Below are 24,568 nucleotides of genomic sequence, written 5' to 3'. Positions count from 1 at the left end.
CTGCTACCCACATGAATATTACACCTGTGTTTCTGTTTGTAGGTCAAACCGTACTTTATGTCAAACGTATCCAAGCAAGCTACCAAAGAAGAGTTCTCTACCTTCTTACTCTGACAAACAAAAGGCAGAACATAAAGAAAATGAAAGATACACTACAAGAGTCATCAACAGAAAAAAAAAAAACAAACCACCATGCACTAATTATGCCTCAAGAGAAATGGAATTTAGAAACAACTTCATTCTTTCTGTCATTTCTGCCATCTCACAGAAACCTTCTTCAAACAAACCCCGCTTAAGTTCTTTCAGCTGCTGCACGCCAGTGAATTAGAATGACTACTCTATTACCATTTTGTTTCTTGACAACTAGCAGGGCTGCTCACTGGGATTTTCCTACCGTTGATTTATTTTTGGGTCCCACCTCTCAATCTACATGGCCTCCAGTACTGCAGCTCAAAGAGTCTGCACACGAGTAACGTGGCTCCTGACCATCACGCTGTGGTCCATGGGGACCATGTGGCAACAATGAAAACGACAAATTTTGCCGATTTTCATTTGTTCCAATTCATAAAGCGCTTAATAATAATACTGTATGAAAAGCAAGACAATACATTATAGTTTCACAGTAGGAGCACTATCTACTACTAAAATCTTTCTTTCCAAGTAAAACTCTTGAATTGTACAGCAACTAGTGACAAGCTTACGTACCCAAACAGATGTATAATCTGGTATATTCTGATTAGTCCTCTAACTAAACTAGACTGTCAGTGAAGAAGAGTGATGGACATGAACTGACGGACAACAAAATTCCCTACTGGTCCTTGCCTTCCCTTCTCAAGCCCTGTCCAAACCTCGAAACAAAGGAAAACCAACACTGCAGCAAAAGGCAATGCCGGTAGCTATTCCCATGCAAATTCCCACAAGAATCAGGAGGTTCTTGGGATGCCCCCTCAACACTCAAGAGAAACCACTCTTACAAAAAGCCAGCTTTCACACTAACATAATGCTGTTAATGGTGGTGCTCAAAGGCCTACATGAAGAATGGGTCTCTACCTTAAACCGTACACAAATTATCAAAAAACGAATACACTACAGCCATCATTCTCCGCGCTTGCCATTTTCCAACAACACCATTCAACCCTCCATCCCCCAAAGGGCAAAAGAAAACTTTTTAGAAGGTCAACATAGTAGCTAAATGCAACTGATATGGCCAAGAACAACAGGACGTCCTCAGACTTCAGACTGCTTTACATCTTTATTTTCCATTCACGCACAGTCATTTCTTTCTTTCCCAGTGCAAAGGGACATCTGTATTCCAGGTACCCAAGATGTGCTACCTCCTCACCCCACAAAAACTGTACGTTGTGAACAAAACACACAACATCAACTCTACAAACTGGAATTGAGCTAAAAGCAAGTGAACAACTACCACTTTCAGGCATACTTAGAAGAGACCATCATCTACAGTGGGCAAGCTTAGTGAATATTTTTTTTTTCCACCTACACACAGTCTTCAGGTTCCCTCATCCTTCACATTAGGGAAAAAAGGTGCCACAAACCATCTCACCATTGCAATTAACAGTAATTTCACACAGAACTGTAGCAAGAAAATAGTTTGAGGCCTCATTAAAAATTCAGTATCTTTGTATCAAAATAACCCATGACTCTTAAAAAAGAGCAGCAAAACAAGCAAAAGTATGTTTGCACTGCAAACGCCAACACAAATTGGCAAGCAATTGACACAAAAAAAGCTTTCAACTATGTTATTAGAGCTACATTTTATAGTCAGTAAAGTATCAACAGGTTTACTTTTTCTTTTAAGATAAAGGCAACAAGTATTCTGGCTACACTGAAATAAAATAGCATATTTCTGTCTGTAAATTTTTATTTTGGAAAAAATACGAAGATTTAAGACTTGAAGAGTTTTTCTCCTTGAGAATATAACTTAAATCTGCTAAAATAATGTATTTATCTGTACACACTCATAGTCTTCCTCCACAAAGAACCTTTCTTAGGAAATTGATAGAAAAGGAGGAGGACATTGCTCTTATCTCTGGAGAGCAAGGTACAAATTTGTGTAAGGGTAGCAAGTGAAGTTAGCTGACAATAATCGTATTTATTTCTGGGAATAACAAAAGCGGTTGGTCAGCAAGTCCTGATGTTAATTTTGAAATAGTAAAGAATAAGGACTGAAGAGCTACCTTGTGAACTTAAAACATGGTGGAAGAAGTGTGAAGAAAAGTAATCTCCACTGTGGTGCTATCTGAACTCTCACTTGCACAAGTATTAAAACTTAAGACCTTGGGTTTTGGGGTTTTTTTTTAAATTTGATTCTGTCAAACAGGCATATGATGAATTTGCAAATTCATAAAAATACCTGTAATAAAAGTGTCAGTATATACTATCAAATTTATTCATAGGCAGACTTTCGTCCAGCCTCATAAAGTTATCTTTGCAACTGTGAGTTAGTACCTCCTACATAATCTGTGAGGTACAAACAGGTGACATACTGCATTGTTTTTAATTGGAGTGATTTTCTTCAAAATCCATGTGCAAGGCTCATTAGAGAGCAATACAGACAGCAACAAAAAATAAAATCCGTTCACACACAGATGAATTATAGCACGGGCAGAGTAAGAGTAAAATTCCGTAATAATTCTGACCTAACAAGTAAAATGCTATTTCAGTTTCCATGCCCATTCTTCAATCCCAGGCTTTTCCACCGAGGCAGCCAATAAAGCAGCCAATTGTGATATGCCTACTATAAATCCTACCAAATAGCAACAATATGTCTTACATAGCTCACTAAAAAAGCATCAAAATAGCAATTCTCCGTCATCACTACATCAGATGTCTGTTCTCACTGTGTCCCAGGATCCCGCCATAGAAGCTCATGTGATCTACCTACGACTAGATAAATCAACACATTCAGCAAATATTTTAACTAATCTGTCACCTATACTCCCTGCCCTTTCATTAATCCATTAATGGTTTCCATATAATGTAGGCGATTTTAGCAGAATATAAGTTATCCTTTCCAAACTGCAAGCAACTTCTTGAAACTTAAAAAGACAGAAAAATGTAATCAGATTTTACAGAGGGCATTGCATCTTAGCTGCAAAAAGCAAACGTACATTACAAAGAGGCTTCTGAATATCTAAGTAATGGAAGCACACTCACAGAAAGAGTGAGATTTACTATCTGTTCTAACTGCTAAAATGAGAGCAAAGCAAGAATAATATCTGCCAGCAGCTGTATTAACGGGAGATTGTTACGCAAGCCATTTAAGGAAATGCAAGACTTGGAATAGTATAATGATGCAGCTGCAGAAGATAAAATGTGTGTATTGTTAATATGTTGTTGTATAGCTTCAGACATTTCAATTAATGAACTAATTTCAAACTTCAAAATGCCAAGCACCCCAGTGACCATACGCTTTCCATAGGAATTGTGCCTATTTTATTTCCAAAACACTCTTAAGTAAATTTTCCATTAGTCTAACTTGAATAACATGCAATTTCCATATAACAAGATTGAAAAATCGTAAACATTAACAAAACGTAATGCAGTACATGCGCCACGTTCAAGATTTATTTTTCAAACTATTCATCAACTCAAAATAATCATATAATCAGCAGAAGTATTCCAAATGCTCAGGAGAGGAAACACTATGCTAGATAATAGCTAAATGCAAGACTGAGTAAAAGAAAATTAATTTCTTCCATTCAGTTTCTTCATCATGTAAATAACATTTCTGAACACCCACAACACTGACAAAATAGCTTTGTTTTAGAACCGTGTTTGAAAAATTCCCGGATTTTTTATTAAATTCTGTATCTGAAATTGATTAAACTATACAAGCTGTCATTTTTCATGTCACATCTCTACTTGGTATGCCTTGAAAAGGCTAAGCTACTGAATCATTAAAAAATATGGAGTGTTTGCATAACGTAAATACTGCTGACAAACTACTAACCATAGACCTGGTAAGACGCCTTAGTAGTATGTAACCACTGATGTAATATTACAAATTATTCTTACTACTCAAGAGTTGTCATTTCACCAATATCTACGCCTGTTCAAAATGTTATTCCAGCACAGAGCAGGAGTCCTGGCAACTAGATTTATTCCCTGAAATCTTACAATATTATCAAAATATTATCTACAATAAATACCTGAAATACACATTATCTAAGCTCGATTATCCTGACGGGTAAAAGTCAAAGAACACTTCTGTAAGGTTTAAATTCCCAAGAGAAGAAGAGCTCGGATCCCGGCTGCAAGCACACAATGGAATCACAGCTGACAATGCACATCTTTTTCTGGATGTCTCCATATGCTCAGGAGGGGTTTTCCTCCCCCCTCCCCTCCCCTCCCCTCCCCTCCCCATTTCTCCCTCCCTGCTTCCCTTGCTCCCAGCATTACACTGAAGAATTTGTTATTATCTGCTGCCAGGAGTACGAGAATGTTTTAACAACTAACAAAAATAAAGTAGTGCAGCCAACTTCACCCTATTTACAAATAAAAATAAGGGATCCTGTCAAAGTAGCCGTCTGTAACTAAATTAACTAATAGTAGAAAATGGGTGGATGAACGGATGCTGTAATGTGCCTTCCATAACATGAATATCAATGTTACTCTGTTCTTAGTTTACAATGTTGTGTCACACAGAAGATAATATACTGTAACCATACATCTAACCCCTGACCTTCGAAGCCAAACAGAAATAAATGAATACTGAGCATTTTAATGCCTTTAAGAACACTGAAGAAACGTGTGGAATTCGCTAAACACTTTATGGCCACTTGCATACAAACAGCATTGCTTAGGGAGGCCAACTATAGCTAACGTACAGAAAGTGAACATGGCAAGTACAGTTTTAGTTCAGCATTCCCATTCTCCAACGCGCAATCTCTTAGCACTCGGCAGCTACACTTGTGTTTGAATTTGGTACCTGTCCTTAAGCTCTGCTTTTTCTTTTAAACGAACCGACAGCATCCTCAAGGCTCAGACCTCACAAGCCTCTGCAGTTCTGGTGTCAGGTGCTAGAGAAACTCCAGCCGAGCGCGGAAGCCCAGATTTTGCCAGTGAGACAGTGACATCAGCAACAAAGGCGAGGAGCAGGAGACGGCGGGCATTGTAGCAGCAGCTGGCTCGCTCCTGCTCGCTCGCCGACTTTGTTCTTCCTGCTGCAAAACCTGGGCTCCCTGCAGGTGGGCTAGCTCTTACCGGGGTTTTTCAGGACGGAGGTCAACACCACAGACCACTTACATGCCTCTTTCAACAGAGCCTTTCAGCCGTATAAAGAGCAAGCTACATCCTAAATGATTATAAAAACATAAACATCATTGTTAAGTAACTGATTTTGACTTTGGAGCTTCAGTTTAATGCAATACACTACATTATGTGGGGGTAAATCCCTAGTATTCTCTAATTTCTCCACCAGAAGTAATCTCTGTTTTCTCTCTCAAATAACACAGCTCCAGTTTAAAAACTTAAGGGAACTGTCTTACTCCAAAAGTGTCACTCTTGATAGCAATAAAGTTGTCCTTCCTCAGATGTCTCGAGTTTCAAATTTAGCACTGACACCACCAGAATGCACAGCAAGGGACACAAGGAGATTTACACATTCAGTAAAGAAGCGTCTTCGGGCATTGCAGGGATACTGATGGAGCACGTCACACATGGATCCCCTCACCAGTAAAGACCGCAGGCTTGAAAAAACACAAACTTCAGAAATCCGTAGTTTTTATGTGAAATAAGAGTATGGTGGCTGAAAAAAAATGAGATTACACCACATTTGTCAGGCATTGATTGCTTAGTGCTCACCAAAACAAGACACAAACTTATTAAAAATTATGTGATTCTTCAAATATTTGCATGAAGTTAAAAACATCAACCTTTCTTTTTAAAGTTGTTCTCAGTATTTCCGAAGGTTGAGTCCACGACAAAGTATTTTGTTCAAGACCGTAGATGATCAAGACTGGCTGTGAACATTAAGCATATCCCAGCACTTCTCAGAAACTTAGGATTAACTATTTGCGGGCGATTTACAGCCCTCTCTACGTCGTGTGACACAGCGGAACCAACTTCTCTGCTCCGGTCCCCACACAGCTGCACCGCAAACACCAAAACAAGGGACACAAACGCACGACCGTCTGCGCGCACACGTCCCTACGCACACACACGCACAAGCCCAGTACACCCTACCCGTGACACCGCCACTGACGTAAACAAGCAAATGTCCTGAAAACTACGTGGGAGGCGCAGGACCTACACCGACTGCGACAGAACGACCGGTTTCCATCCACAGTGGTCTTAAGCCGCGCGTAAGCAAACGAGAGCCCTGCTTTGGGGAGTAACAGTTTCGGTATGACGTCAGGGATGCTGTGCGATGTCGTCACCTCTCCGAGAGCATCCAAGGCAGCGGGCCAGCAGCTCCCTGCCTTGCGGCGCTGGCCGAGGATTCCCCCACGAGAGGAGCCCACCAGGCAGCCCAAGGCTGCTACGCGGTTGTAAAGAGCCAGGAAATTAACTGGCTACAGCTGATTTTATAGTTCAGTACATAAAAGTCAAAGGGATAAAAACCCAAATGACTGCCTTCAGCCACAACGGCAGCAGACAAAGAACAAAAGGAAAAAAAAAAAGCTTTAAGTAAAAAGACCGGCAGTCTTAAACTGCTTACTTATTTACAGCGGCAATAGGGTTCTGCTCTGTCATAGCCAGCCGCTGTCTGCTTAGCTCAAACCATACTTAAATACCATCAAAATGCTATCGGCTCAGTTCTAAAGCCCGTTCACCTGCTTCCTACCACTCTGAAAAGGAAAAAAAAAAAAAAAAAGAGGAATAGAGAAACAATTGATTATTACTGAAGAAGCCGGCTGTTCTCCTTGCGCAAGGAGACTCGTCCCTGGCCGGGTGGCAGGCGCGTTCAGACGGCGGCTCCCGCGTACGCGCACCCAGGCAGCAGCGCGCAGCCTAATGCGAACCCAGGCGCGGGTCTCATCACTTCCCGGCGGCTACCAGCCACCTCCTTCGCTTCTTTCCACCCCACCCCCCGCCCCAGCCTGTTTTTGCCCGGCTCTCCGGCGGGTTTCCCGCAGGCGAACCTCACGGCCCGCACGCCCCGCTCCGGCAGCAGAACCATGCGATCGCGGCCCGGGGACGGCCGCCCGGGCCCCGGCGGAGGAGCGAGGGGCAGCGAGGTAGAGGGACGGGGCTCCGGTTACACCTCGCCCGGGAGCCTCCGACCAGCGCGGAGGGGAGGGGTGGAGCACACACACACACACACACACACCCCCCCGCACTTCCCCGCTCCCCACGGGCGTCGGGACCCGCTCCCGGCCTGAAGCAGGAGCGAGCGGCGCGGCCCGCCCCGCCAGCGGCCCCCGCCCAGGGACCCCGGCCCCGCGCCCCGCCGGCTGCCATCCCTCCTCCTCCTCCTCCCGCCGCCGCCGCTGCTCCCGCCCCGCGCAGACACACGCAGGCACACGGCACTGCGGCGGCGGGGCCCCCACCCCTCCCGGGCGGCGGGGAGGCGGCGGCCGGGCGCCCCGGGCTGCGCTCGCACGCAGCTGCGCGGCCGCGGCCTGGCTGCGCGGCTGAGGCGCCCCGCTCGCCCCCGCGGCACGGCCCGGCCCGGCGCTGCACGGCGCGCACACGCGGGCGCAACCCCCGCGCAGAAAGTTCAGAGAAGTTGCCCGCTTCGCCCCCTCCCCGGCGGCCCGGCGCAGGGGGAAAGGAGCGGCCGGTTCGGCCCCGTGGAGGGAGAAGCGGGGCGGCCCCGCACCCCTGCGCACCGAGTCGTTGTCAGGCGGGGAAGGGGAGCGGGGACCGCCGCCCCGCGCCCCAAATCACCCCTTTTGTCGCCGGGGAGGGACCCTCCCTCCAAGTTTCCACGTCGGCGTGTGCTTGCGCGGGGGGGGGGGGGGGCGCGTCCTAAACAACCCCTCGAAAAACGCCCTCCGCACCGCAGCTGCCCCCCCCCCCCCCCTCGCGGCACGGGCAGGGCAGCCCCCCGGCTCCCCGCACTTTCTTCCCCCGCCGCCCGCAGGGGCGCGGAGACGCAGCACCCAACCTCCGCCTGCCCCGGCAGCAGGAAACCAGCCCCTCGGCCCGGCAGGGTGGGGTGCCGTGCCCCCCCCCCCACCCCCCCAAACGGGGGCCGTCCCGGGGAAGTAAACCCGCGCACACCCCCCCCCCCTCCGGCGGTGCGAGCACGATGCTCCGGCGAGGGGCGGCCCCGCAGTCCCCTGCCCCGGCTCCCCCCCGGTTTCCCCGCGGAGGGGGCCACGGTCCCCGCCCCGCCGGCGCGGGGGAAGCCACCCGGCCGCGGCCACGGTGCCGCCCGCCAACGCCGCCCCTGCGCGCACCGGCGCGGCCCCGGGCGTCCCCCCGGCGCTACACCGGGGAGGCGCGGGGGGCTCGGGCACACCCCCCCGCCGCGCCGGGGCCGAGGGGCGTGCGGGGGCCGTTACCGGGGTCAGTGCCGTCTCCCGCCGCTGCCGCCGGCGCTGACCTTCGCTTTGTAAGATGAAGCTGAAGCTGGGGCTGCGGCCGCCATGTTCCCGTTTTAATAACTGCCTGCTTGTTTATTTCAATGGAGACCCTCCCACCACTCGCCCTCCTCCTCCTCCTTCTTCTTCCACCCAGAGGAGGGCTGGACGGGGAGGGGGCGGGGGAAGGCACAAGTCACTCCCCCCCCTGCCCCCGGGCACGGCGGCAGCGGCCGGGCCCCGCGCTCGGGAGGCCGGGGCGGGGCGGGCCGTGCCGAGGCGGCACCGCGGCGGGGCCCGGGCAGCCGCTGCCGCTGCGCCTCTTCGCCGATGCCGCCGGCCCCGCTCCCCGCCCGCAGGGACAATGGCAGGCGCCCCGGGAGCCTCCTCCCCGGGCACCCGAGCGGAACGGGGGAGAAAGGGGAAGGGGAGAAAAAAAAGAAAGAAAAAGAAAAAAGTCCTTCGCTCTCGGAGGGCGAGAGTTGAAACGCGGCCCTTGGCGGCCCGCCCTCCGGGGAACCTCGCTGGCGAGCGGGAGCGGAGCCGTCAGCCCCGGCGAGGCTCTCAGCGGCCCGTATTCACCAGGACGGGGGGGACACACGACACACAGTCGTATTTCCCTTCTTCACCCCCGAAACAAACACAAACAAGCCAAAAAGGGAGCGGCAGCGGCGGTGGCCATGGCGTCGCGGCCAGGCCGCCCCGCTGGCGGGGGCCAGGGCTGGAGGCGCGGGGCTGACCTCGGCCCGAGGGGCGAAGGCGCGAAGTTAGCAGTGCCGGAGGGCGGCGGTTAAACGCTGCCCTTCCGTTCGAGAAGCAGCCCGCCGTGCAGAAACCCTGCCTCGAAAGAAAAGCTTGACGGCTCCACGCGTCCGTCGTGGCGAGCCAGACTCCGCGCTGCGAAATGTTGTTGTTCCTGGCCTTTTCTCGCGCGGGTGTGCGGTCCCCAGTTTTCCCGCAGCTATCCGCAGATTACACGCTGTTACCGGTGGTATGGCCGACTCTGCTCACAATTAGGCTTGTCCAATACTTTTTTTGATCATAACCCTTGTTTTTCAGATGGTTACATTTCGCCCTACTGTGCTGCGTACAGTTTCCCATAGCTGTGTCTGACTCAAACCATTTTTTAAGCTTTTGTTTTTGGTTGGCAAAAATAGTTCAATTGTTTCTCCAAACAAATTAAAGGAAAACTGTCTTTCCCACTCTCCTCCTCCATGTTAAAAAAAAGTCTTTGCAAGCAGGTCACTGAAAACTTGTAATATTTTCCTCTTCTGGAGAAAGGGCTCGGGTGTGGGAAGGATGGCCGTCAGAAATGTGTTTGTCTTTAGTCCCATTAGGAAATGGGGGTGGACGGATTGTAGTTTATATATGCTCACTGACAACTTCGTTGCCAAATTAACCAGAGGTCCTACCTACATTAAAGGCCACTGTTTTTAGGAGGACGGCTTTTGGCACCATCTCCAGAAGACAAGTGGGCATGCTCCAGCGTTGGGCTGCAGCACTGGAGAGGACAACCTTTCTGCATGTCCCTCCCCATCAGTCGTACTTGGCAGAGAAGTTACTCGGTCTTCAGGAAGATCTTCCACCCTGCCCATACAGACAGGCAGCAAGGACACTGAAGGTTAATTCTGCCTGGAGTGCAGAGAAATCAGAAGATTACCTTGAAATAACATGGCAAATGAGAGTAGCTTGTATGTGGAAAAAAAACTGGGGCAAAGAGTTCTGCAGAGACAGAGCTTTTCCTCCGGCCTCATTTGTTATATCTGTGCAAATCTCTGTAGCAAATAAGCTAACAGTTATGCAGGCAATAATCTCATTTACCTCACAGTAGTGATTCATTCGTTCTCCTATGCTAAGTGAAACAGTGATCCGCTGGGGGGGGAAGGGGGAGAAGTATGTCTTTAATTTTATGACCATGAGCAGACCATTTTAGAATTACACATGTAATCTTAATTCCAGCATTTCTTGTTTATGAAAGCTTGATTTTTCCCAACTTCACACTTCCTTTAACATAACTGAAAGTCCTTATTAAATTAGTACCTAAATCCACCAAGGAAGAACAAGAAAAGCCTTTTAACTTGCTGCAGTACAAACATAAAAGATAGCCCATGTAACCCAAAGTTTCTGATCTCAACAGTGAGAAAAACCCCTGAGTCTGATGTGGCTGAGTCTCCTTGTCAAACTGGGCCAGAGAGGGGATTTAACTACACACCTGTGCTCAGATCCACTGAAATTTGTTACAAGCTTCTAACTCAGGAGCAAATATATTTTGTCATCTAAGGCCAAAACCCCTGTTGCAAATATCACTGTGTGCAAAGACTGGTAATTATGTTATTCCTAACTGCTATTCTTTAAAGGGAAAGCACCGTCTTCCAGATGGGAAACAGATTTGATGAACACATTTCAGTGCCAGACTTTATTCAGCAGTACAGCTCTTCTCTGAACCTTCTCCAGTGTCACCGTTGCTGCATTGTGCTGACTGGAGCTGGGCTTAGTTTTTCAACAGAAGCTCCATCCGCTCTAAACAAGAGTAATATAAACTTTCTGTCACCCTCTCATATTCATCCTCCTCTCAATTATACTTCTAATCGTGCTGGCTATTTTGTTCACAGCATCACTGTATACTTGATTATTCACTGCGATCTGCAAATCTTTCCTGGTGTGAAATTTAACACAGAGGAAAGTTTTTAATTATTTTGAATTCTCAGCAAAGCTTGGTTAAATTTCCACTCATAACTTTTTTTTTTTCCAAATCAACAGGGAAAAAAAAATCAGAATCTGAATGCAACCATGTTTTCCCGATCAGTATAACCGTATATTGTCAATGTTATTTTTTCTTACTTACTTTTTCTAAGTAACATGTTTCTTAAAAAAGTGGTACATGGGTTCCTGTGAGTAAAACTAGCATTTGCTGGTATGTTTCTAACTGATTTTCAAGGAAGTTGAAGTTATTCTTCCATATGGTGAAAGGTTATGAACAAATTGTTGAATGGTTATGAACTTGGTGGGCGGCTCAGGTACGGCTGCTGTCTCATAAGGCTCTATCTGCACCTTGAACGCATGGCGAAGAAGGGTTTCTGTGCACCTGCTGACACCAGGGCTAGATGTAATGCAGCGCTTGGTGCACAAAGTCTTTCTGTGAGCAGCTGCGTTTACCCTGTAGAATCGCTCTGCCCGCCTTTATGGGGAATTGAGTCCCCACTCACTCATTAACCTTCCCAAGTGGAATTAAATGTGGTCTTTATGAACCCAATAAGATTTCTGTCGACACAGTATATACCTAACTCAAACCCACAAAGAAAACAAAGGGAAAGTTAAAACCATTAAAATCTACTATATCATCCTCATCCTCTTCGGAGCGGGGGAGGACCCATCAAGGTCTTCTGGTTGAACCCTCAGCTCCAAGTAAGGCCAATTTTGAAGTTATGCCAGATTTCCCAGGTTCATATTCAGCTGAGCTCTTACTGCCTCCAAGCATGGAAATTCCACAGCCTCCCTGGGCAACCCGTTCCGGTGTTTGACCGCATTTGTGATTTCCACCCAAACCCCCCACCCACACCTCCCCCAGTATCTAATAGGTCTGTTCCAGCTTGTGCCTGTTGCCTCTCACAGTGAAAAGGCCACTGTAGACCTCCAGGAAGGCTCCATCTCCTCTGTACATACCCTTTAGGTACCTGAAGAGAAGACTAACATTCCCACCAGCCTTCTCTTTTTAAGACTGGACAGCCTTACCTTCTCAGCCTCTTCTTGTACATCAGGTACTCCAGCCCCCTCACCATTGTGGCAGCCCTCCTCTGGGTTTGCTTTTTTATGTTCGTGATTTTCATGTACTGGGTAGCTCAGCACTGCACACAGCAGTCCAGATGCAATCTCACAAGTACTCCATAGCTGGGAATAACTGCTTTTCTCAGCCTGCCGGCTACTCCCTTGCTATTCTGGCCCAGGATGCCCTTGGCCTTGGCACACTGCTGATTATTTGTTGCTCACTAGGACCTCCAAATCCTTTTTTGCAAATCTTGTTTTCTGTCCACTTGGGCCGCAGCTCGTAAAGTGGATGGCTGTTCTGTCCCACATGCAGGATGCTGCACTGGCATTTGTTGAACTTCACGAGATTCCGGGCAGCTCATTTTTCCAGCATGCTGAAGTCCCTTCAGTGCACTGACCACTCCTTCCCAATGTGGTGGCATCTGCACTTCATCTCCTCACTGAGGTCTCTGACAAAGATGTTACAGAGTATCAGCCTCAATATCCACCCTCCAAGCGTGCTGGCCACCAGCTGGACCTGCCAGTGCTGGTCACAGCCCTTGAGCCCATTGGTCCAGCCAATTTTCCACCCAACTTATCTTCCACTTATCTATTTCATACCTCCCTGATGTGGTTAAAGGAGCCCTATGGGTGATTGTGTCAAAAGCTTTGCTAAAGTCAATGTAAATGACATCCACTGCTCTCCCCTTCTCCACAGACTCAGGTATCTCATTATAAAAAGCAGTCAGGTTTGTCAGTCAGAATGTGCCCATTGTAAAGCCTTACTGCCTGTCCCCAGTCACCTTCTTGTCTCTCAAATGCCTGGACGTGGCATCCAGGAGGATTTACTTCCTAATCCTCCCACAGACTGAGGTCAGGCTGGATAGTCTGTAGTTCCCTGCATGTCCCATCTTGCAGGTGGACACATTTGCCTTTTTCCAGCCACCAAGCGCTTCCCCCAGTCACCACCACCTTTACACAACACACACACAAACCTGTCTTGATACACATACCCTGTTGTTACTACAACTGCTGTGCTCCTGTGACCTCTCATTGTGTCTCCAAACTATCACGGATTATCCTCCTTCCGTTAGCCCTATATCAAGTTCTGCTCTCTCAAAATAACACCTTGACTTACATGGTGCTATATTCTTTTAAAGCATCTGGGATATGGCTCAGGTCCTTCAATGGCACTGTGGCTTTATTTTCATTAAATATAGTGATACATCAGACTCATTATGAGCTTGCAGTAAACAATATATCCTAGGTGTGTCACACTTGTGTGCTAAAACTAAAAAGAAGATTTGATTTTTTTTGTCCTAGAAAAACTTCAGACATAAAAAAATATTTTTTGCACCTCAAATAACAAAATTTTGAATCAAAAGGTGGCTAATGAAACATTTTGTTTTATGTTGATGTCTTATTAATTCAATAATTTGCTTCATATTCATTTTTTAAAATTAACCTTGATGACTTGATACTTTTTTAATAGAAGAAATCAAGCAAGATCAATTTCACCTTGTAAAATATTTTGAAGAAAGTTGTAAATGTGTAGGGTAAGAATTAGAATTTCAGTCAATATTTGTGCAAATGTTTTCATACTAGAATAAATCACTCGTTTTACTCATGCTGCTTTGGTGGCAGTTCATGCTAAGATGAAATAATGTTCAGCTGAGGGAACTACACCAGTAGAGCTAAAGCACAACTGCTATACTAGTACCTGAAATGTATATTCTTGTGTTGTAATATCATACCAAAACCCTTGCATTTTTACCTTGCTGGACCTACACCTCCCCTTTAACCAGCCCACTTGCTTCTGTCACCTTCCTTCTGCCACATATAGCAATTGTGACCACATGAAGTGCTGGATCAGGCAAACAAATTCTGCCCCTCAAGTTCTTCTTGCACATTGTGACGGGACTGCTGAGTAGGTGGCACCGAATTCCAACCACAAGCAAAGGGGTAGTGCCTGCTGGGAACTTCTGGGCAGCCTGTGGGAGACGACCCTGCCTGAGCAGAGGGGTTGGACCAGGTGACCTCTAGAGGTCCCTTCCAGCCTCAGGAATTCTGTAGGTCTCTGATACTTTTTGTGGAAAACAAAATTCCTTCTGCTACTCCACTTTATTTCACACTGCTCTCCCAACTTCTCCAATTGTTCTTCTATTTAATAATTATTTTTTTTTTCCCCCTTTTGCCCTTATTTTCCATTTTAGCTTTATTTTTCCTGGTCTTTTATTCTCAGTCTCTCCCATATTCTCATCCTGCAGCATGTGTTCAACAACAGTTATGCTATGACATATTCTGTATATTATAGGGTAGGAAGGAGGACCCTGGGAACTACCAACCTGTCAGCCTCACCTCTGTGCCTGGGAAGATCATGGAACAGATCCTCCTAGAAGCTATGCTAAGGCACATGGAGGACAGGGAGGTGATTTGAGACAGCCAGCATAGCTCCACCAAGGGCAAGTCCTGCCTGACCAACCTAATGGCTTTCTATGGTGGAGTGACTAGATCAATGGACAAGGCAAAAGCAGCAGATGTCATCTATCTGGACTTCTGTAAAGCCTTCGACATGGTCCCCCACAACATCCTTCTCTTTAGATTAAGGAGATATGGATTTGATGGGTGGACTGTTTGGTGGATAAGGAATTGATTGGGTTGTCACGTCCAGAGGGTAGTGCTCAACGGCTCGAAGTCCAAATCACAGAATCACAGAATCACAGAATGGTAGGGGTTGGAGGGGACCTCTGTGGGTCATCTAGTCCAACCCCCCTGCCGAAGCAGGCTCACCTACAGCAGGCTGCACAGGTCCTTGTCCAGGTGGGTCTTGAATATCTCCAGAGAAGGAGACTCCACAACCTCCCTGGGCAGCCTGTTCCAGTGCTCTGTCACCCTCAGAGGGAAGAAGTTCTTCCTCATGTTCAGACGGAACTTCCTATGCTTCAATTTGTGCCCATAGCCCCTTGTCCTGTCATTGGGCACCACTGAAAAGAGCTTGGCCCCATCCTTCTGACACCAGTCCTTCAGATATTTGTAAGCATATATTAGGTCCCCTCGCAGCCTTCTCTTCTTCAGACTGAACAAGCCCAGCTCCCTCAGCCTCTCCTTGTAGGAGAGATGCTCCAGTCCCTTCACTGTCCTCGTAGCCCTCCGCTGGACTCTCTCCAGTAGCTCCTCATCTTTCTTGAACTGGGGAGCCCAGAACTGGACAGAGTACTCCAGATGGGGCCTCACTAGGGCAGTGTAGAGGGGAAAGAGAACCTCCCTCGACCTGCTGGACACACTCCTCTTGATGCATCCCAGGATCCCGTTAGCTTTCTTGGCAGCCAGGGCACACTGCTGGCTCATGGTTAACCTGTCGTCCACCAGGACGCCCAGGTCCCTCTCCGCAGAGCTGCTCTCCAGCAGGTCTGCCCCAAGCCTGTACTGATGCATGGGGTTGTTCCTTCCCAGGTGCAGGACCCTGCATTTGCCTTTGTTGATCCTCATCAGGTTCCTCTCTGCCCAACTTTCCAGCCTATCCAGGTCACGCTGAATGGCAGCACAGCCTTCCGGTGTACCTACCACTCCTCCCAGTTTGGTGTCGTCAGCAAACTTGCTGAGGGTACATTCCAACTCTTCATCCAGGTCGTTGATGAAGAAGTTAAACAAGGCTGGGCCCAATACTGACCCCTGAGGGACACCACTAGTTACCGGCCTCCAACTAGACTCAGCGCCGCTGATGACAACCCTCTGAGTTCTGTCATTCAGCCAGTTCCCAATCCACCTCACTGACCACTCATCCAGCCCACACTTCCTGAGCTTCCCTAGGAGGATGTTATGGGAGACCGTGTCGAAAGCCTTGCTGAAGTCTAGGTAGACAACATCTATGGCTCTCCCTTCATCTACCCAGCCAGTCATGCCATCGTAGAAAGCTATCAGATTGGTCAGGCATGATTTCCCCTTGGTGAATCCATGCTGACTACTCCTGATAACCTTCTTTTCCTCCACTTGCTTGTTGATGACCTCCAGGATAAGCTGCTCCATCACCTTTCCCGGGATGGAGGTGAGGCTGACCGGCCTGTAGTTCCCTGGGTCCTCCTTCTTGCCCTTCTTGAAGATTGGAGTGACATTGGCCCTTCTCCTGTCCTCGGGCACCTCTCCTGTCCTCCAGGACCTCTCAAAGATGATGGAGAGTGGCTCAGCAATGACATCCGCCAGCTCCCTCAGCAGTCGTGGGTGCATTCCATCGGGGCCCACGGATTTGTGGGCATTTAGATTGCTTAAGCGATCCCTCACGCAGTGCTCCTCGACCAAGGGAAAGTCATCCTCTCTGTGGGCTTCTTCTCTTACCTCCGGGGCCTGGGATTCCTGAGGGCCTGCCTTGGCACTGAAGACTGAAGCAAAGAAGACATTCAGTAGCTCTGCCTTCTCTGCATCCTCCATTACCAGGACACTCACCTCATTCAGCAGCGGCCCCACATTGTCCCTAGCCTTCCTTTTGCTGCTGATGTAGTTGAAGAAGCCCTTCTTGTTGTTTTTGACATCCCTTGCCAGCTTCAATTCCAGGTGGGCTTTGGCCTTCCTTGTCGCACCCCTGCACGCTCTGACCACATTCCTGTATTCTTCCCAAGTGGCCTGCCCCTCTTTCCACATTCCATGGACATAAAAAGCATTGCTGAGGAAGGGCAGAACTAAGAGCCATCCCACCATTAGCGAGTGGAGATGTACACTTTAATGAGCCCCCTAGACACATCCTTTGTGCTGCTGTCTTTGGGATGTCCTCCGAAAAATTATTCTAAGGCAGCTTTATTAGTTCATACTTAACAATTACTTCTTATCGCTGACCACATGTATTAGAGTGTTTTCCTCCTAAATCATAATGATTGTGCAACCCGCAGCCTAAGTGGCCCTACATCTTTTATGTTGAAGGTACTTTCTACATTCAATATCAAGGTGATTGCACCTTGAGGATGGTCCATCTGTGTTCTCCATTGGCCACTTACTATGTAAATCTAGAGTTATGTACACATGTAAATTTACTAGTTCATGTAATTAGAGCACATAAGATAAAAGAAAAAAAATCAGTGATGGTGAAGCATATTTTTAACCGTCAAAAACTCAGCATGTCTGTACAAGCAGCACATTTCACGCAGCACACTGAAGATCTGCCTCTCTCTGTTGCAGTTCTTAATGCCATTATGAAAGAGATGAAATCAAGATGGAAGGATGACAGTGATTTAGTCACAGAACCAGTTAAATGGCCTTCCAAACTTGAGGCCACAGATAGCTTTTTGATTTACAGATAGCACAGAAGCTCGATCTTACAGATCTGAAGTAAGTAAAGTTCAGCACGTATGAAGAAGGAAATATAAGGAGCCTGGCTTCGCTTCATTATAGAGTTCAGAGTTTTAAGTTCAAATTCTGTAAATTCAGACATTCAACTGCTTGCTGCCTTTTTAAAATTATTATTTGAATGTAATATAATTCTATTCTGAGAACAATTACATTTTCATTGGAGCTTCTTAAGTTCATGTTTTTGGTTTGGCTTCCAACCCTAAACTTCTGAATAACCACATTTTTGTATGGACTTGTTTTAATCTAATGAATATCGTAAAAACATATCGTGTCCCTGAGCTTTTTGGGCTATGCAGTAGGACAGATGTTTTCCACTCCCTGAGATTATCTCCATTTCACCCTAATGGCATGCCCTCTGAAAGCACCCTGGCATCAGCTTCACCTGACTCACCGGATGAAGGCATCAGGGATGGGGAACAGTCATTCCTAGAGACTGAGCCAGAATATGCAGAGCAACCAGAAGAGTTGAAGGTTTCCCTGATCAGCTTTGGACGTCTGCTCTTTCCTTCCCCAAGCAGCTCCTCAGATCTGCAGACTCCGGTGGTCTCCTTGAACTGGCTTCCCCCACTTCTGGGGCTTTTAGCAGCAAATACTGTTACCACGGGATTCCTCCATGTGCAGGATCAAGATGACACATTGCTCGCAATGCAGCAAGCAATTCTATGGTTTTCTTTCTCCTTTCTTGTGTCAGGAAGGAAAGGTGTTGACTTTTAAATAATCACGGGGCATCAGAATTAGCACCTCACTAAGATGAGCCTCAGCTCCAGCCTCCTTGCGTACTCAGCTCTGTATCAGTAAATGATAGTCCACGTTTCTGAAGCTGTGATACTGTCATAGTACCTCCTCACATCTCTGATTTTTGTAGGCAGAGATTTTGCTTTTGTTTTTCTACACGTGCGTGTTATATATATGCTTTATATATGGCTCATCAGGAAGTAGTAAGGTTAGCCGAAGTTGAAGGAGGAAGAGGCTACAAATGTATTACATCTTGATATTTTGTCTTATGCAATCCCACTCCAGCCACTCCACTTTTAAGTTCTCAAATACATTTGTAATAGTTATTATAATGTTTGAAAAAAACAAGTACTAAACAGCAAAGCTGTTTCATAAAAACCAAAAAAATTAAAAAGAGGAAAGGAACTAAGAGAGAAATGGATAAACTAACTTAAGGCTTGTATTGGCAGTAAGATAACACATGCTCGAATAGGTGCTTGAAAGATGATGCCAAGGCACTGAATGGTTTGGAAAAGCACAATTTGTAACCGTGTGTGTGCTTACACATAACCTAACCAACTCAACCTTAGCACTGTCTGGTAACTCCAACCTGACAGCTAAGGCAATGGGCTCTGTCAATAGCTCTGCTTGCACTCTGTAAATCAACAAGTGTTTTGCAAGAACCACTGTAGCTCTAAGGTTTGGCAGAGAAGTGGCATAAAGCTATCCCTCCCCTCTACCTTTGCGGTCCTTTCTGTGCTGTCCCTCTCAGAAGAGAAGTTGCAACTTTCCCCTCCCCGTTTTGACTCCTATAATTAAGAAAGTTCCTGCGTTAGGCAATTGAAGTATATTTGATGAGATGGTTACAGATACCGTGCTTGCCGGGATGCAGGCTTCCAAAACCAGCTGTGCTTTGTACACTCCTCCATCCACAGCCTCAGCCTCATGCTTACCAGGGGGAAAAAAGTGCTACGAAGCACAGGCTGAGCTGAGACAAAGGTGCCCATTTTTCACATCAGAGAGTGCCAAAGTGTGAGGAGGAATTTATTTTCTATATAGGAAGCCATCACATTCCCTCTTAGTTTAAATACAGCTGGGTTGGCTAAATATATACTCTGAATCCAAAAAAAAAAAAGAAATGAGATCATGAGGCTGAAAGAGGTCAAGAGGCCATCTGTGTCCACCCCCTTCCTTTAAGGCAGGATGAGCAACACCTCTCTCACTCCTAATGCATTGGTCTAACCTGTTCTTAATGACCTGTGATGAAGCCATCTCAGCCTGCCAGGCTACTGCGTTGCTCTACTCTCCCCACCATTAGTTTTTCTAATGCTTAAACATGGTTTCTTTTGCTGCATTTTAGGCCTTTATCTTCTCCTCAAATCTACCACAGATATGGAGATTTTTTTCCCTCTTTCTCTCTTTACCAGTTTTCACCCTTATGCAGAGCTGCTGCAGTGTTTTTCCTGTCGTTTTCTAACCCGAGCAACCCCAGTTCCTTCCAGCTCTCCTTTCAGCGCACGTTATGCCGGTCCCTGCTCATTCAAGCTGCTGTGGAGTTTCTGCAGTCGGTGCAGAGAAAAGGATGCATTTTTGATACTGAACATACTGCTTAGTTTGAGGCCTTACTGATGGTGGAAGCATTACTTGATTTACCATGCTGGGTCTATGTCCCTTTCCACATCACAATAAGCATTTTATTCTTCCCCCCACCCCTCCAACAACACAGCATTACCCTCTGTTGTTCAGAGATCAGATCTACCACTCTAACTTTAGGACACCCAGATTTAAAAATGCAGTTGAATACATTATTACAGACATTATATTGATGCAATGACATATCCCACTTCAACTGAAGACCGTGTCCAGTCATTATTTAAAAAAAAATATTAAAGAAAGAAATCTAACAGAGGTGTTTGGAGCACTAATGTTTGTACATTTTGGCAAAACCAAAACTCTGAATCAAAGCATAACGAAGACTACTGCTACTGTGTGTGTATAGATCTGCCTGAATATTTTCAAAGACAATGGGGCACACATAGTTTTCTGTACTGGTAGTATTTCTACAAATAAAGATCAGGAATATCAGAGAACTGCTCTTTTAACTGCGGAAAAGTCTTAAAAACGTCTTGTTATAGTCTTAAGCCAAGCAGTTTGATTTTTAGGAAAAAACCTCTGAGGGTGGAGGAGGATGCTATTGATGCCTATGAAATCGATGGTCACATTTGCTCAGGTATTCTATTCATATCTGTATATTTTTTAAAACAAGTCACACAATGATAGGTTCAAACACGGAACTACGCTTCTGCTTTTGCAGTGATTAGTTGTTGAACAGGATCCCATTTTGCTAAGGACTGTACAAGTTTATTGCAAAAAGATTTGCCCTGGCCAAACATTAGAAGCTAAATACCAGATAAGGAACAGGACAGGAAAAATAAACAACAAACTAAATGCAACCTACAACCCCCATCCCCGCCCTGCACCTAGAGACTGGAGTTAAAAGGAACAATGAAAAATCGGCTAAGTACAGGGTTTGGTATGATAGAGAGGTGCCCTGCTCCTGCTTAACTGTTGTTGAGTCACTCTTGGTAGAAACCAGATCAGCGTAAACAACGCAACAATTCAAAAAATTCAGGAGACACCCTTAGGTAAGTGATTTGGCAAATATATTTAGCTTTGCTGGGGATACTCACTGAGACTACTTAGATGCCTAAGTACCTTGCTAATCAGGAGGCTATTTAAGCTATTTGGAGTCAGAAATTGAAATGTGTTTGTTTGCGTGAAACTGGTGGGCCTGGTGTTAGCAGGACAGAATCATGCGTAATACAATATGCCTTCCAAACATGTTTTGAGTAGAATATACTTGCTACGTATCATTTTTTTTCATACTCATTATTGTAGATACTTGTATTCCTTTTTTCAGTGAAAGAAATTAATCAATCCAACACTTCAGTATTCATATAATACTTCTAATTTTGAGGCAAAGCATGTTTGCAAACAAAAAAAGCTTTTGGGAAATTATTTATATTTCATCCCCCTACTGTTTTGATAAAATCTTTCATTTTCTTTTAATAACATAATAAAAAGAAACTCTGGATTGTGACATGTAGAACAAGTACTGTTCAAGGAAAGCAATGTATAATTGTGTATAACTTGTGTATAATTTTGAATTTGTCAATATTCATAGATATAATACATTTTGTTTTGTTGTATAACAAAATGCATGATTTGGTTTTCCATACCAACTGTCTTACATGTCGTTTTATGACACAATGCATTTTAGTTTATAATCTACCCATAAGAACTCAGTAAAACATTACATATTCCTATTAAATGGATTATATCCCTTTTCTCTGGAAGAGCTGTTCATTATATTATTCGAGAACTCTGATTCATTACTTTGAAGTGTGTTAAATTCCTCAGTGCCCGTTTCTTAGCATCCTCTTTAGTGACCATTGTTTGTGAATACTTGCAAATTTTGGTGGAGTAAGAAAATATGTTGGTTAGAGAAGTAATTTATTGTATTTCTATTTAACCATCAGATGGCCTATGCAACCATGTGGTAATAAATTGTAATTTACTCACTGTGGGAGCTTATTTCCCAAGTACGGTCTCACTACTCTGTCAAAAAGCAGAAGAAGTAAATGATAACCACGGACACCAGGGAGAGCATGAGCAAGGAGTAGTAGGCTTGTCTACTTCAAGTAAGCCTTCCTAATTCACGTGACTCAAACAAGAAAATCAAGTGAGCTGGCAAACCCCAAACAATGGAATGAAGAAGTAAGGCAAGAGTAATTCCTAATGAATGCTGTTTATTTTGTAGAAGCAGAGTATTTAAACATTTGGAATTTCATCTGAACACCCCTATTGAGAATACGTTGGTTTTAAAACCTATATTTGTCATCTGTAATAGAATGCATTATATCTCAAAATGTGCCTATATATGCATTATAGGCATAAAATGCCATCTATAAAATGACTAGCTGTAATTATTTATACTGGTTGTAATTAAACATGCTGAAGTCAAAGCAGAGAGGCAAAGTAATAGAACCTATAAGAGGAAAAGATAAAACTACACATATTGCTGGGAAGATAAAATTCTAATAAACAAGAATACTTTCAAGAGATAATTTCTCCTCTTTACATGCAAAAGGCCTGTTCGGTGACTGGATTAAGAAATTCTGGAAATTAAATGCAAATAAAGGTGAAACTGAAAATCAAGGTGTTTCTTAAACAAGGAAATGTACATACATATTAGCTATCCCATAATCCATAACCAAATCATGACTGAATTTCTACTTCAGAGCAAGTGGAAAGGTTTATTGAACAAAAAAAAAAAAAAAAGAAGTTCCTGAATAGTCAAGGTATGGAAATGTCTCTTTATTTACACCTGCAGCAATGGGATCTCAGGCTACATATGTTCCTCTGAGACCAAACTACCTATAATCCAGATAGGAAAAATGTGAGAAAATACTGTACAGATTGCAACAAGGATAGAATCTACATTGAAATATAGCATTATTTTACTGGAAAAAAAGCTGCCAAGAGAAACAATGTGAAGATTCAACCCTATACTGTGTTTTGTAAATGCAAGTATTATCCTGAATACAAGCAGAAAGGAACCTCGCCCTCCCTCAAATGATAGTGTCTGCAACTACCACTTAGTGAAAAAAAAAACAACAACGAACAGAGCGCTTTGTAATTCTTGTGTAACTGGTTCACACGCAGGTAGGTAGAAATCTGCATCAAACCCCTGCGTCAGCTTTTTTCTGTATGAACGCTTTGTGTTACCCTGACCTTGCCCTGCGCATTGGGATGGAGCTGCAGCACCGACACCACCTACAAGAAGCAACATAGGCTGTACAGCCTTAAAACCAGACCCCAGACAACCTTTCCCTGCCTATACCCTGTGCTTTTTTCCAGCCAGTAGCAGTCCTCTCTCTGCACTGCAAGCTGTTCCTATCAATAACTGCTACTTCTTGCCTGTTTTAAGTAGAAACAATACCCTGGAGAAAACGCTCCTACAAGGAGGGCAATGGAAGCCAAAGAGTGCGTCAGCCCCAGACAGAAGGCTTAAGATTCCCTAGACATACTGTGGTTTTAACCCTATAAAAAAGCACAGTACATCTGCACCGTTTCACAGTCGGTCGCATAGCGTGCTTTATACCTCAGAAACGAAGCCCTACCCTCACCTTCACAGCCCGGTGTGTTTGGGGGTTCCAGGTGCAGGAGGGGCTCAGACACTGTAAGTCGGGCAAATTGTTCGGCCCTGAAGAACATGCCTGTAAATCTTCCGAAGAAAACCGCTGTGAAAGCCAAACGTTCAAACTGGACAGAAACTAGCAATCCCAGCACGGTTTTAGTTGTGAAAAAAGCAATGCGAGCACCTGGCTTTTAGAAAACAAATCAACTCCTTAGGACTTCCTAGCCAGAATAATGAGATATTATTTACCGCCGGGGCCAAGGGGCTCATTTGGGTCCAAGCCAGGACGGAGGCACAAATTTACACCTCTTGGATTTGCACCAGTGCAGTTCCTAGCAGTGTGCTCCTTCTGCCCCAGCTGCTCTCCTTTAAAACAGTCCTTGCCTCCACGGTATCTTCTCTTGGTCATTGCTGCCTCTTTCACCAAGAGTGGTAAAAAATCCCCAGGCTCCCTTTTCCACAGAGAAGCTGCTTTCTCTGCCATTTGAACAAGCGTGGCTGGAGGGGAGGCGTTGGAGGGGAATGACGTGCTGCCGGGGGCGGCTGGGGCCAGGGGCTTCTGTCTGGCTGGGGGCTGGCAAGTGCAACGTGGTCCCCCAGCCCTCCAAAGCCGGCACTCAACCTTGACAGTCCCTCACAGGCACCAGGGGAAAACAATCATTGCACTACTGTCCATTCAAAGCAATAGCTGGGTGAAGAAACAATACAAAAATAATAAAAATTCTGAGGTTTGTTTGTTGCTTTTCAAAAAAAAAGCCACAAATGTTGCTTTTCTGTAGAACTTCTTTTCTTGAAACATGGGCATCAGGCAGAGGTAGGGAAAATAAAATGAAATAAAAACCACCAAAACCAAAGTAAAATAAAATAAAACAAAAATAAAAGTAAAATAAAATAAAATAAAATAAAATAAAATAAAATAAAATAAAATAAAATAAAATAAAATAAAATAAAATAAAATCCCAACATGATGGTAACAAAAGGACAAGCCCCTCCCCTGCTTCCCATAGGCAGGGCATTTCATCCGAAGCCACATGGCTTCGGGTACCGGGCAGCATGCCTGGGAAGAGCAGCCTCAGGAGTC

At 45.5% G+C, this 24,568-nt stretch overlaps 1 protein-coding gene across 3 annotated transcripts in view; it reads right to left on the bottom strand.

The window, feature by feature from the left end:
- The window catches only part of NCOA2 (nuclear receptor coactivator 2), a 197,392-nt gene extending 188,691 nt beyond the window's left edge, over nucleotides 1-8,701 (bottom strand). For 2 of the 3 annotated variants that reach the window (XM_075416018.1, XM_075416021.1), the window contains exon 1: nucleotides 8,475-8,701. The gene's annotated coding sequence lies outside the window, so the exon portion shown is untranslated. The remainder of the gene's footprint in view (nucleotides 1-8,474) is intronic. The other variant, XM_075416019.1, reaches the window with a different exon arrangement.
- Nucleotides 8,702-24,568: the final 15,867 nt, after the last annotated feature.

The sequence above is a fragment of the Opisthocomus hoazin genome, chromosome 3 (genome assembly GCF_030867145.1).
Source record: "Opisthocomus hoazin isolate bOpiHoa1 chromosome 3, bOpiHoa1.hap1, whole genome shotgun sequence".
NCBI lineage: Eukaryota > Metazoa > Chordata > Aves > Opisthocomiformes > Opisthocomidae > Opisthocomus > Opisthocomus hoazin.
This window is presented reverse-complemented; position numbering and strand designations above follow the sequence as displayed.